Raw genomic sequence first — 13,651 nt, 5'->3', positions numbered from 1 at the left:
AGAGCTATTCCCAAGAACTGTCGTTGACTTGATTTTCATCAAATCATGTTTATTTTATAGTGGGTTGGATTACTTGGTGTTAGTCGTTCCCACTTAGGTCATTCCCCTCACACCGACCATAATGGCTTTAAGAGATTTTAGCTCCTTGGGAGGGCAGGCCTGCTAAAGATATGCACTAATGAAAGCAAAAGATGAGTCTAGCTTTTTGATCACCTAAGAAAGGTGAGAGCATACTCGCCTATCATCAAAAACATGAAATACATGATAGTTCATTTCCCTTAGCAAAATTGAAGTGTGCCTAGAAAACTTAAATGAATACATAGTTTAGTCGAATTCATAGGCAACCTGCAAAATAAATTTATTAGTAGTCTTGATTGTGTTTTTGAAATTAGTCTTTGACAAGCATATCTTTGACAACGTCCTACAAAACTTGTTAGGCTGCCAAAAAAATCTCATAAACAGGTCAGGATTAGTGTTAATAAATGATCAAATTTAACATGAAAATCCTAAAAATCACAGTCTGTTTGAAGACATAGATGCAGAGATTCGTATGACATTATTTATGAGATCAAACAACACAGCTTTAAACTTCAGACAAAAACCAAAATAGACTCGTACGACATAAAATTTAGCAACCAAAAATTCGTACGACATGCATTTAGCTCTCGTACGACAATGAAAATGAGTTCGTACGACACAAGATTTACTAGCCACAAATTCGTACAACATGAATTTATATCTCATATGACAGGGCAAATGAGCTCATACGACATAGGATTAGGCTTCACCCCAAACTAAAAGGAAGTTCGTGCGAGTTGGAAAATCAACTCGTACGACATTCTGAATCAAGTCCGACAGAGATGAAGTTTTGCTGAAGCTTGAGAGGCCAAAAATGATGATTTCGGTCCCATGGTGGGCGCCAAAATGTCATGCCTGTGAAGTGTGTACCTGTTATACCTGTAGCTACAACACAAAACACTCAATAAATAATTACAAGCAATGGTTAAAAAAATAATCAACGAAAGATAAAACCATAGCCAATCGATCTATTGCCTCCTAGTAAATGCGAGTATGAATTTTCCTCTCAAATCTGGTTATGCAAATTCCAGTGACTTGACTACACTTAAATGGAGGATTTAAATGATGAAGATGAATGATCTAGAAATGATATCATGATTAAGCTACATGATTTCATGATTATTCTAGAAAATAAGCTAGAATGAAGATGCAATTAAACTAAAATTGAACATGATAACAATGCTAAAATGATAAACTAAGATTGCATATGCCTATAATAACAATGCTTGAATGCAAATGAGAAAGGATTTGGGATGGGATCCTTTGTGCTCCAAAATGGGGTCTATTTATAGCATTTTCCAAGGCTAAGGGTGATGTGGCATGAATCAACGATCGAAATTTGATCTGAAGATATTAATGGTTAAATTGGAGGTGGGTTGAGAAGAGGTTGGATAAAAGGGGACGATTGATGGTAGGTAAGAGAAGGGGTTGGATGAAAGGGAACATTGTCATCTCCATGGTGACAAGTGTCAAGAAGCTTCTAGAAGAGGTTAGATGAAAGGGAACACTTAGTGACAAGTGTCACAAAGGTTTGCTCATGAGAGGGAAAAGTGTTATAATAGGAAAAGGCTAATTAATTTCAACAACTCATAAATTGATCTGTTTTAATTAATTAGGGGATTTAGAAGAAATGAATTTGATGGGGAAGAATTAATTAATCAAAGGGGATTATTGAAATGAACCTATTAAATAAATCCTTAGTTTTGTTAATAAGTAGAGGAAAGGAGGAATTTAATCAAATTGCTTAGTGAATTCAATTAAATTGGGAAGGGGGTTTAATTAAATAATTGCTTATTTAATTAATTATCTTCATACCATTTTTAGGTGTATACAATTTGAAGCATAATCTTTTGAGTTTTGGAAAAATGGTTGATAAAGGTTATGATCTACAATTCAAGGATGGAAATTGCAAGATCTTAAATACCTCCGGTATAGAGATTACGTCTGGAACTAAGACTAAAGGTAACATTTTTCATTTGAATGTTGGTGAGAAAAGTTGTTTGATTGTTGAGATTGATGAGAGTTGGTTATGGTATAGGAGAATGTGTCATGTAAATTTTGATTCAATGATTAAGATTAGTTCTACACATGCTGTAAGAGATCTGCCTAAGATTGTTAAGTCTACTAATCCGGTATGTAAGGAATGTCAATTGGGTAAGAAAATAAGGATTTCTTTCAAGAGAAAATAGTATACATCAGATGGAATACTAGATCTTGTGCATACTAACCTATGTGGACCTACAAATTTTAGAAGTGTGTAGGGTGATAGATATTTTATGCTGCTAATTAATGATTATTCTAGGATGATGTAGGTTGCCTTTTTGAAGGAAAAATCATAAGCATTTGACAAGTTCAAGATATTCAAAGAAAAGGTTGAGAATGAGTCTAGATTGAAGGTGAAGTGTTTGAGATCTGATAGAGGTGGAGAATATTGTTCTGGTGAGTTCAATTCATTTTGTGAGAAGCATGGGATTAGAAGACAATTATCTGCTCCTATAACCCCTCAGCAAAATGGAGTTGTTGAAAGGAAGAACAAAATTGTCTTGGATGTTGCAAGGACTATGTTGATTGAAGGGAATGTTTGGAAGATCTATTGGCGAGAAGCCATTAGCACTGTTGTTTACACATTCAACAAAGTTCACATCAAAGGTGATACCAGTAAGACCCCTTGTGAGGTATGGTTTGGTCATGTTCCTACTAAGAGGTATTCCAGAGTATTTGGTAGGAAATGTTATATCAAGAGAGATGAGGATATAGGAAAGTTTGATGCTAAAAGTGATGAAGGAATCTTCTTGGGATATTGCACAAAGAGCAAAGCCTATCGGTGCTACAACAAGAGACTAAGAAAGATAGTGGAGAGTGCAAATGTGAAAGTGGATAAGAACCTTAGAAAAGAGATCAAAGCATGTGATTATGATGATGGACAACATATTGTTTTAGCCCCTATTCAGACAAAAGAGCCTAAGCAGAATGATCTGGTAGAGACAGTTAATCTAGATGTTGCTTCTATCGATGAAGAAGTACAGAAACCTGATAATCAGAACAATCAGAAGACTCTGAGGTATGTAATACTAAATCATTCTAAAAATCAGATTATTGGTGATAAGAATAAAGGTGTAATGACCAGAAGAAGGTGAGATGTTGAATAAGTATGCTTGATTTCTAAAGTTGAACCTAAAGATGTTTGCAAAGATGAAAATTGGATGAGAGCTATGGAAGAAGAACTAGATCATATTGAAAAGAATAATACTTGGGAACTTGTGCCTAGACCTAAGGATAAGAATGTTATTGGGACTAAATGGGTATACAGGAACAAATTGAATGAAGCCGACGAAGTTGTCAAAAATAAAGCTAGATTGGTTTGCAAAGGATATTCTCATAAAGAAGGAATAGATTATGAGGAGACTTTTTCTCCAATGGCCAGACTTGAATTTGTTAGACCATTGCTTTCTTATGTTGCTTATAAAGATTTCAAGGTATATCAGATGGATGTCAAATATGACTTTTTGAATGATGATCTTGAGGAAGAAGTCCGCATTGAGAAACTTGATGGATTTTCACTATCAGATGATGGAGACATGGTATCTAGGCTGAAGAAAGCTCTTTATGGACTAAAGCAACTCCCTAGAGCCTGGTATACTAGACTAGATAAATATTTGTTGAAATTGGGATTTAGTAAAGGTGTTGTTGACAGTAATATGTACTTTAAGATAGAGAATGATAACATCCTGATTGTTGAAGTCTTTGTTGATGATATTATCTTTGGAGGTGATGATGACTTGAGCATGAAGTTTGTCGGTGATATTCAGAAAGAATTTGAAATGTCTATGATAGGCGAGATGAAATTATTCTTAGGTTTGCAGATTTCATAGACTGGAAAAGGTATATTCATATCTCAAGCCAAGTATGTGAAGGAATTGTTGAAGAAGTTTGGGTTAGATGACTCCAAATATATTGGAACTCCTATGGTGATTGGTTGTAAATTATCTAAAAATGATCAATCACCGAAAGCTAATCAGAGTTTGTACAAATCTATGGTTGGTGGACTACTATATCTTACTCAAACTAGGTCGAACATTATGCATGTTGTGTGCATGGTTGCTAGATATCAAGTTGATCCGAAAGAGAGTCATGTCACTGTTGTGAAGAGGATATTCAAATATCTTAAAGGAATTATGAATTATGGAATATGGTATCCGAGGAATAACGATTTCATGCTATGTGCCTACACTAATGTAGATTGGGCTAGTGATGTTTGTAGACACCTAAAATTGTCTTGTCTAATTAAATAAATATTTTTATTTACTTAATTGTTTTAGCCTAATTCTTTTATTAATTAAATAGATATTTATTTATTTAATTAATTCATTTATCCTCTTCTAGCCTTATTTCTCATTTAAATAAATACTTTTATTTATTTAAATTATCCTTTTCTTAAATTAAATAAATATTTTATTTATTTAATTGATCCCACTTCTTCTATTAATTAAATAAATCTTTATTTATTTAATTAATTCATTATCTTTTTCTACCTATGATACATGTCATTCATCTCTTAATTCCTACACTACCTACCCTCTCATTATTTTCTTATTTTCTCTACCTACCCTCTAATCATAGCCGACCATTTATCTTTTACACCTCTCAATCTTATCCCTCCTTTTCTTATAGTGTCTTCTATATAAGGAGATGCTTCCTTCATTATCAACCCCCTTGTTGATCAACAATTACTCGACTACACTAGCATTCGAACTTTCATATGCGATCTAGCTATCAACCACATTTCCGTTCTTTATTGAGCTCTTGTGCACACATAAAATCTGAGAGAAAATATATCAATCAAGATCAATGGAGATAAGAAGAATGGAGATTCAAACCCTATTGGACATGTGATGGTATAATCTTTGTGATTTCATTTGATTTGCATTGTCTTAGGTAATCTTCATATGTTATGGTGGATCTTTGTTGTTGTTAGGCTAGGGTTTTGTGGTTGAATCTATTTAGTCTTTCAATATTGTTGTTTCCACTTTCACCATATACAATGTTGATGTCTGGAAGAGCACTACTAGTGCAACATTCTTTTTGGGTAAGAATTTGGTTTCGTGGGCTAGTAAGAAACAAGATTCAGTGTCCTTATCTATTGTTGAAGTTAAGTGCATTAATCTTGCTAGTAATTGCACTCAGGTAGTCTGGATGAAGAAAATGTTGAAGGATATCAGAGTTATTTATGATGAGCCTACTATTATATACTATGATAATTTTAGTGTTATTAACATGTCAAAGAATCTAGTGCAACATTCAAAGACTAAGCATGTGTCAATCAAATATCATTACTTGAGAGAGAAAGTCAGTGAAGAGAAGGTGGAGCTTGATTATGTATCTACAAAGGAACAAATAGCTGATATTTTCACTATGCCTTTGCCTGCAAATACATTTGTCTATTTGAGAGAAAAGTTAGGGGTAGCCACCCCTCCTGGTGAGAACTAGATGCATTAAGTTGCATCGATACAATAGACTTCACAGTCTTATCATTTTATCTAGATTGGTGAATTGGTGTTACTCCTCTGCTGGAGTAGTATGTGTTTTGGGGAGAGAGATTCATGTTTCATATTCTAAGGGGGAGAGTAAGTTTGGTTTTCTATTTTGATATATTTGGCATTGTTGTCAAAGGGGGAGAAAGATCATGTAAAAAATTGATTTATATGTCCTGGTCTTAGGGGGAGTTTGTTGGAGATATCTTCTTTCTTTGCTAGGATATGTTGTTGTCATTTATTTCAACATACTCCTATGTATTTCTCTGGTGATTGTAGATTGGGAAGATCTTATGATTTGGTTTGTAGTGTTGTTTTACTAATCACTGTTTTGCAGAGTTCAGTATTTCCTTCGGTATATTCCAGTGTGATCAGATCTTGTTGTGAGTTTTTGGGATATTGTTTGGGATGGTTTTATGTATATTTAGTTCAAATGGATCGTGATTTGGTGCTCTGCAAGTTATCTTTCTTCGTGACAGATACTGATTGGTTATGTTCTTGAGCTTTAAGACGTTGACCAATGAAGATTTGATAAGTGGTGTTGGTGCAGCTGTTCCAGATGATTCTAATGTTCTTTTTGGTGTTTCCTAGTTGTGTCCTATTTATTTTGATGATCTGCATTGGTCATTGTGCGAGTTTTTGGTAGTTTCTATGAACCGATGATAATTTTCATCTTATGTGGTTTTCCTAGTGGTGTAGCGTGTTGCGGTTGATCCTAGCATGATTTTCGATGGAGTTGAGCGTTTGGGAATTTGTTTTAGGACCATTTTATACTATGTAAACCATTGTATTGGTACGATGGTCGATCTTTGTATCATGTGATGTAATTTTGTAATTGAGGGTTGAGGGTTTAGCCGACCTTGTTATCAAGGTTGATGATTTGTATATATAGGTAATATGTTCATGTAATTTAGATGTCGATGTTATGTCTGTATTATCAGAGAGATTTTTCTATGTGAACAAGAGATTTATCCTTCGGTAATGAGATTGAGGAGAGATTGGTGTTGCAAAGTAGACATCTATGCTTAACTAGAACTGTAATCAGGCATTTGGAGATGCTATTATTTTAGTTCACTTCTTTCGAATTGTAGTTTGAATATTATTGTAAGTCAGTGAGACTTCCCTGAGGGTTGTAGCCTTCTGGGTCATTATCTTTTGAGCAGTGAGCTCTAGGCAGTGTGCCTGAATGGATGTGCAATCCCCATTGTAATATTTTCATATACTACTGTAGAGTATCATCTTACTGTGGGTAGGTTCCCACTGTGGTTTTTCCCTTAACCAGGTTTTCCATGTCAAAATCTTGGTGTTGTGTGTTGTGTGTTGTGTGTTGTGTGTTGTGCTCTCAATTTTTTTATCTTTGTTGTTACTGTAGTTTATCAGATCTATGTTTTGTGATTTATTTTTATTTTTTGATGAAGACTGATTCACACCTCGCCCCTCTCAGTCTTCCTTCTTGGCTGTTGCTAACATCTTTTCCACATACTCAATGTCGAATTCACTTAACATCATGACCCACTTAGACAGTCTACAAGTGAGAGTTTCTTTATTGAGTAAATACTTTAGTGAATCAATCCTTGCTACGAGCTTTGTCTTGTGAGTTATCATGTAATGACACAATTTATTCAAAGAAAAAACCATGACAAGACACACATGCTCAATTGGAGTATAATTAAATTCATATCCAACTAATGTTCAACTAATCTAGTAGATAGCTCTTTCTTTTCCTTCATGGTCCTATTGCACCAAGAGTGCCCCTAGTGTTGTCATTATTGTTGATATGTAGAGTAACAATGGTTTTCCTTAGATTGGTGGCATAAGAACTGGTGGATTCTAGAGATAGTCTTTGAGGATTTGAAAATCCTGTTGACATTTGTCATCCTACTTAAACTTGATGTTCTTGTGAAGTAGATGTTGAAATGGGTGACACTTATCTACAAGCTATGGCATGAATCTTTGGATTGACTAAAGTCTTCCTTGCAATGACCTGAGTTGACTGATATTCTTAGGAGGAGGCACCTCTAAAATAGCTCTAACTTTTGTTGGATATACTTTAATACCTCATTGCGAGGCAATGTATCTTAGGAGTTTCTCAGAGGTTACCCCAAAGACACACTTCTTGGGATTCACTCTAACCTTTTAATTTTCCACGCAATCAAAAACCATTGATTGAATATCCAAATGCTCTTCCCTTGTAGTTGATTTCCTGAAAAAAATTATCTACATAATATTTCATAGTAAAATGCATGATGTCGTGAAAGATTGTTGTCATGGCTCTTTGATATGTGGCACCTGCATTATTTAATCCAAAGGGCATGTCATTCCAACAAAATATACCCCATGTATATGTAAATGATATCTTGTTTTGATCTTCAGGTGCTATCTTAATCTGATTGTATCCAATGAATCGATCCATAACTCATAACATTGTGTTCTCTACTATGAGATTGATGATCAAATCAATGTTGGGTAAAGGAAAGTCATCTTTGGGACAAACTTTGTTGATGTCTCTGAAATCTATGCATATCCAGATGCTACTATCTCGTTTGTTGATAGGTACAAGATTGGAAAGCCACTTGGAATAGTCAATTGGTCTAATGAAGCCAATGCCCAATAACTTTTCAAGCTCAACTTTTACTAGTAATGCTACATGTGGATGCATCTTATGCAACTGTTATTTATCTACTTTGGTGCCTCGAGTAACTATAAAGTGATGCATAACTAAATTTGTATCAAGTCTAGGCATATCTACGTATGACCATGCAAAATTTATTTGTCTCTGTGTGAAGACCTTTGTGAGCTTTGCTTGCTCAATTTTTATCAATGATTGTGCAAGAAAGATGTATGTGGTACTTCTTCAGTCCCACTTTTTATTCTGGTGGTTTCTTTAATCAACATAGGTGACTTTTTCTGATATGATGTCATGGGAAGAGTGTCAAATCTTCCATCCTTAGGCGCCTGAGAGAGGTTTTCACCATTGGATGCATCCTTTCTTTTTACTTTTTTGGGGTCAGAAAGCGCCACAATGTGGTTTTCACTAAAAGACCCATTATTTTATTTTATTTTTTATATTTTTGCAACTACAAGGTTTGGCACCCTCTCTAAAATATTCCACATTGTTGAGTTCAATGATGTATCCTACTTTATTGTCCCTAAGAGGGACATCATCCCTTATGTCGAGGTAGTCAATGAAGGCCTCGTCATTTTGAGATGTGTAAAGTTGTGGAAGCCCATGTTGGTCCCAATCAATGAGTTGCAAGTGGATGAGGGGAAGGTCATTCGTATGTTCAAAGATGGTAGGTGTAAGGGTAAAAGCACAATAATCTTCAAGTATATCAATAAGTTCATATGGCTCATCACTGGTACTCTCCTCATTAGTCTCAATCGTGACTGAATCTAAATCAACATCACTAGAAGGACACTCAGTAATATGAGTTCTCAAGTTTCATGGTTTTCACCTAAAGCCTTGAGACATAGAGGGTTTGGGATCCAAAAAAGTCTTTATCCATGGTTCACCACTATCTTACTTTTCTTGAGGTGTAGAAATAGATGATGATGCTTGACCAACCCTAAATAGCTCTCTAATTTTTTCTTCTTTAGTGGTTTCACTAGGTTCTTTGAAAGTTTCTAATAGCTCATAATAACTAGAAGATTTGTCAGAACCCCATTCCCATTCATTTGAATCTGTAGAATAGCATCTCTCTTGTTGTTGGTCACTAGTGGAAGCAAGATGGGTGATTTGTAATGCTGCTTGAGAATCAAGACCACGTAATCTCAATGGTGCAAAACTAAGTCCTTTTGTTTGTTATTTATTTTCTACTAATTCAGGTTGCAATGGCTCAACAATACCTTTATTTTGTAGGCCAAGAGGACCTTTTCCATCATATCCCATCTTTTGTAGAAACTTGAAGCCTTTTCCATAGTTTTCATTTGGTATCGTGGTGTGGTCTTGATTATGTTGTTCTTTTGGTTCCTTATAAATAATCTTATAGATATCTTCTTCTTCCATTTCACCCGATTTCTTGAAAGTAGTGGGATCCCATTTGATAATGATAGTGGATATCTGTCTTGAAGGATGTGGTCTACCATAATTCTTAGGAGAATCCATTAATTGTCTTAGATACATGGTTTGATTTAGGTTATATTCTCTCATTCCTTTGTCCTTGAATTTTCCTTTAAGCTCTACTTGCTTTGAAGTGGAGGCTTTTAATGATTCTAGATCAACATATGTTGAAGATGGAGTAGCCTCTTGATTAATTGGTACTATTGTTTCAAGTCTTGGTTGAAGATTGTTGCAATATATGTATGGATTTGGGTCACCTTTGACTGTCACTTCAACTCTATTATTTAGGAATTTGATACATTGGTGATATGTCAAAGGCACTACTCTCATTTCATGTACTCATGGTCATCCCAAAATTATATGGTATGTGAGATCAAGATCAAGAACTTGGAAAACCATATCCTTTGTTACTAGCCCAACGCTTAGAGGTAGGGTGAAAATTCTATTTGAGGGGCATTCTTCATCATCATATGCCTTTATGGTGATCTTCTTTCTAAAATCTGTAGGGTTTTCAGAGTATCCCAATTGTAAGATATTTTTCAGTGTGCAAATATTGAGACCTTCTCCTCCATCTATCAAGACTCGTTTAATGCGGTTTTTATGGAGGAAGGCTTCAATGTGAAGTGGTACATTGTGTGGGTGATATGGAGATACACCATTTGCTTATGTGAATGTAAGGCAATGTGGGGTGGAAAGGTACCCCACCATGGCTTGAAATTCGTCCACATTTAGATTGGTAGGAACATATGTATCTCTCAAGATTGTGTCCAAAATAGCCTTATGTGATGGTGAAATGCACAAAAGCTCAAGGATGGATATAAGTGCGGGTGTCTTCCCTAACTGATCTACAAGGTCATACTCATTCTTGATAGATGATGAAGATGTTTTAGATGAAACACCTTGTAAAGTAAGTTTACTCCTTTTAGTGACATTGCATTCGGGGACTTTTCCATCAGATGATGGAGATGAAGTTTCTTTAGATTCGATGCCTTGTAAAATAACTCTACCCCTTCAAGTAGTGCATTTGGGGGTTTTGTCTTTGATAATTAGGGTAGACACATGGTTTTCCATTTTTTAAATATGGTTAATGGTGTAATCATAGGACATATTGGTATAATTGGCATTGTTGTTTGTTTTTGGGGCTTTTCCTTATCATGTTTTGGGAATGGTTCCTTAAACATCGCATGCTCTTCATTGGAAGTGTGACCATAAACTTCTATTGTGCCATTGTCAATAAGATCTTGGATGAGATTCTTCAATCTGTGATAATTACTAGTCTTATGGTCTTTGCTCGTGATATTCATAAAATTTGTTGTCATCGCACCATGATGGCTTCACCTTTGGTTAAAATGGTTGATTATCTAGCAATGTTATAAGCTTGTTTGCAACCAACTTATTTAATGTGGTTTCAATTGGTTCTCCCAATGGAGTATACTTCCTTGGAGGTCTTGATGTCCTTTGAGTGATTACTTGATTGTTGGATGAACTAGCACTAGGAAAAATTAAAATTGGTTTAACCATATTAGCATCTACTACCCCATCATTGACAGTATTCTTATTTTTGTTCCAAAATCAGGGTTTGTCTTTTCCATTAAAATCATCTTTATTGTCCTTAAATAAATTTATGGTGTCTTGCTCAATGAGGACTTTCTCAATTGCTAAACCTTTTTCAATGAGCACCTTAAGGTAGTCAAACATTCTTTTATTAGTTTATATCCAATATCTTTGTTGACATTTTGATAAACATACCAACCATTTATTTTTGTGGAATTTGACAAGGGCAATGGCTAGCCAAACTTCTCCATCATTGTAAGAATGACACAAAATATTCCCCATTTTTCTACTTTGACTTACATAATATTGTCACTAACACATCCATTTCAATTTTGTATGAGAATTGTTGTATAAAGGCCTCTGCAAATTCACCCCATGACTTGATCCTAGGCAGAAGTTGTGAGAACCATTCCATGGCTTTTCCACCTAAACTTTGTGGAAATAATCTCATCAAGTAGGATTCCTCTCTTGCCACTTCTATGTAGGTCATGAAAAATTTGTTAATGTGTGCCTTAGGATCTCCTTTTCCTTTGTACTTGTCAAACTTAGGTGTCACAAAATGTGGAGGAAAAGGAGGCATTGGCATGCTTTTGTCAAACGGATAAGGACACGTGTCATTGATCATGTAATCCTTTGTTGGTATTTGCATACTTGTCATTTATTGTTGCAAATCATTACTAGGTGGTGCTTTGTCTCTTTGAGGTATTCCCATGCCTAAGCCACCAAGTGGAGGAGGAGGAATGTAATGCTTGTAAGGATGATATTGGTCGTATATATGCTCATATGGAGGAGGAACATAATTGTTCCTATTATATGGACCACTTGGTATGATATTATAATGAGGAGCACTAGGCCTAGGATGATCGTGTGTGTCATGACCATGAGAAAAATTAATATTGTATGTATGATCTTGATTGTTGCCCCCACATCTAACACAGGGTCTCCTTGCGTATGGATTGACATGATCTTGGGTAGTTTATTGTTGGGTATATGCATTAGCATTCCTTCACCCTTGGAGATGACAAGCATGGGGTAGCTCATGTGTTTTTGTAGCATTATTGGTATAATCATTAATATAAGTCACTTCAGGTTTTTGAAACAAGGATTAGGGTGACTCAAGCATGAGGCATTCTCTTTTATTACCACCATCATGACCACTAGGATTTACATTAGCTTGATTGGGTTTGATCCTCTTCCAAAATTTGTGACACATAAAAGTCATGGGGTAATCTTGCACCACTTTGCATAAAAAAATGTAAAAGGTATTGATAATCTCTTCTCATGATTTCCTCAACCAATATATTAAATCACACATCGAATATAGTGTCTTGAATGTCTGCAGTAGTAATGGACTTGTTATCATTGTCATTCTTTGGTGGGTTACTATGATTGTCAAAGATTTGTGGGTTGTAAAATTCATATCTATCAAACTCATATGTACTTATGTTGAGAGATCTTAGAGCTTCTTAAAGTTCTCTTCTAGACCTTTGTGAATGTGTTTCAACCATAAACTAACCTTGGCTAAAAATGAAGGATGAGAGAAAATGTGAAGATTATGGAAGACTAAGAGGATTATAAAGTGGAAAGAGAATCTAGGGTTGTCTTGCAATGTCCCAAAATGTTGTTCCAAGATAAGTGTGATAATCTAAAGTAAGGTGTGGCTTCCAAAGAGATGATAAACTCTTGATGAGCAAGTTAACCTAAACTAAAGATATCCAAATGGTACCCAAGATGATAAATCTGATGTGGGAACCACCTAGTGATGTGATGTAATGTGTTTGCAAGAAAGGATGAGGACTACTAAACAACATTTTGACTATAGTTGGAAAGGTGTGAATAGAAGGTTGCAAATGATATCTGAAAATGTAAGAAAAATCCATGACAAGTGATGGTTGACTTAAAATGAATCCCTATGGAATCTTCCTTATAATCTCTTATGATATCAAAACACATATGCAACATGAGGTCACAAATGCAGTATGAGTTCACAGACGCGTCAAAATTCCACTTATATAGAGTTTTAGAATCCAAATACGCATTTTCATAGTTGCAATATAATTCTCATTTATGCTCAAATATGTGATATAATTTGCAAATACACTTTGGTAATGTACACAAATGCGGCAATATGAAGCACAAACATAGTTTTGTTGGATTTGTATGAATGTTGTCATTGATGTCAAACTCGGTAATCTGGTTAGGACCAGATGTGTCAAGTTATTGGAAGCAGTTTTGATATAGTTGGTTGAGCATAAACGGAAGATAGGTATGAACATGATATGAAGAAGTAATACATAGATGATCTATTGGAGTCATTTTTGGAAGATCCTCATCTCTAGAATCTTGTGTTGTGCTTATCTTGGTTTGTATTCAGCTCTGGTATCAGTTGTGTGAGCTCCAGTATCAATGATATCAATGTTATATCAGT

Source organism: Cryptomeria japonica, chromosome 8 (assembly GCF_030272615.1).
Source record: "Cryptomeria japonica chromosome 8, Sugi_1.0, whole genome shotgun sequence".
Lineage (NCBI taxonomy): Eukaryota > Viridiplantae > Streptophyta > Pinopsida > Cupressales > Cupressaceae > Cryptomeria > Cryptomeria japonica.
This window is presented reverse-complemented; position numbering follows the sequence as displayed.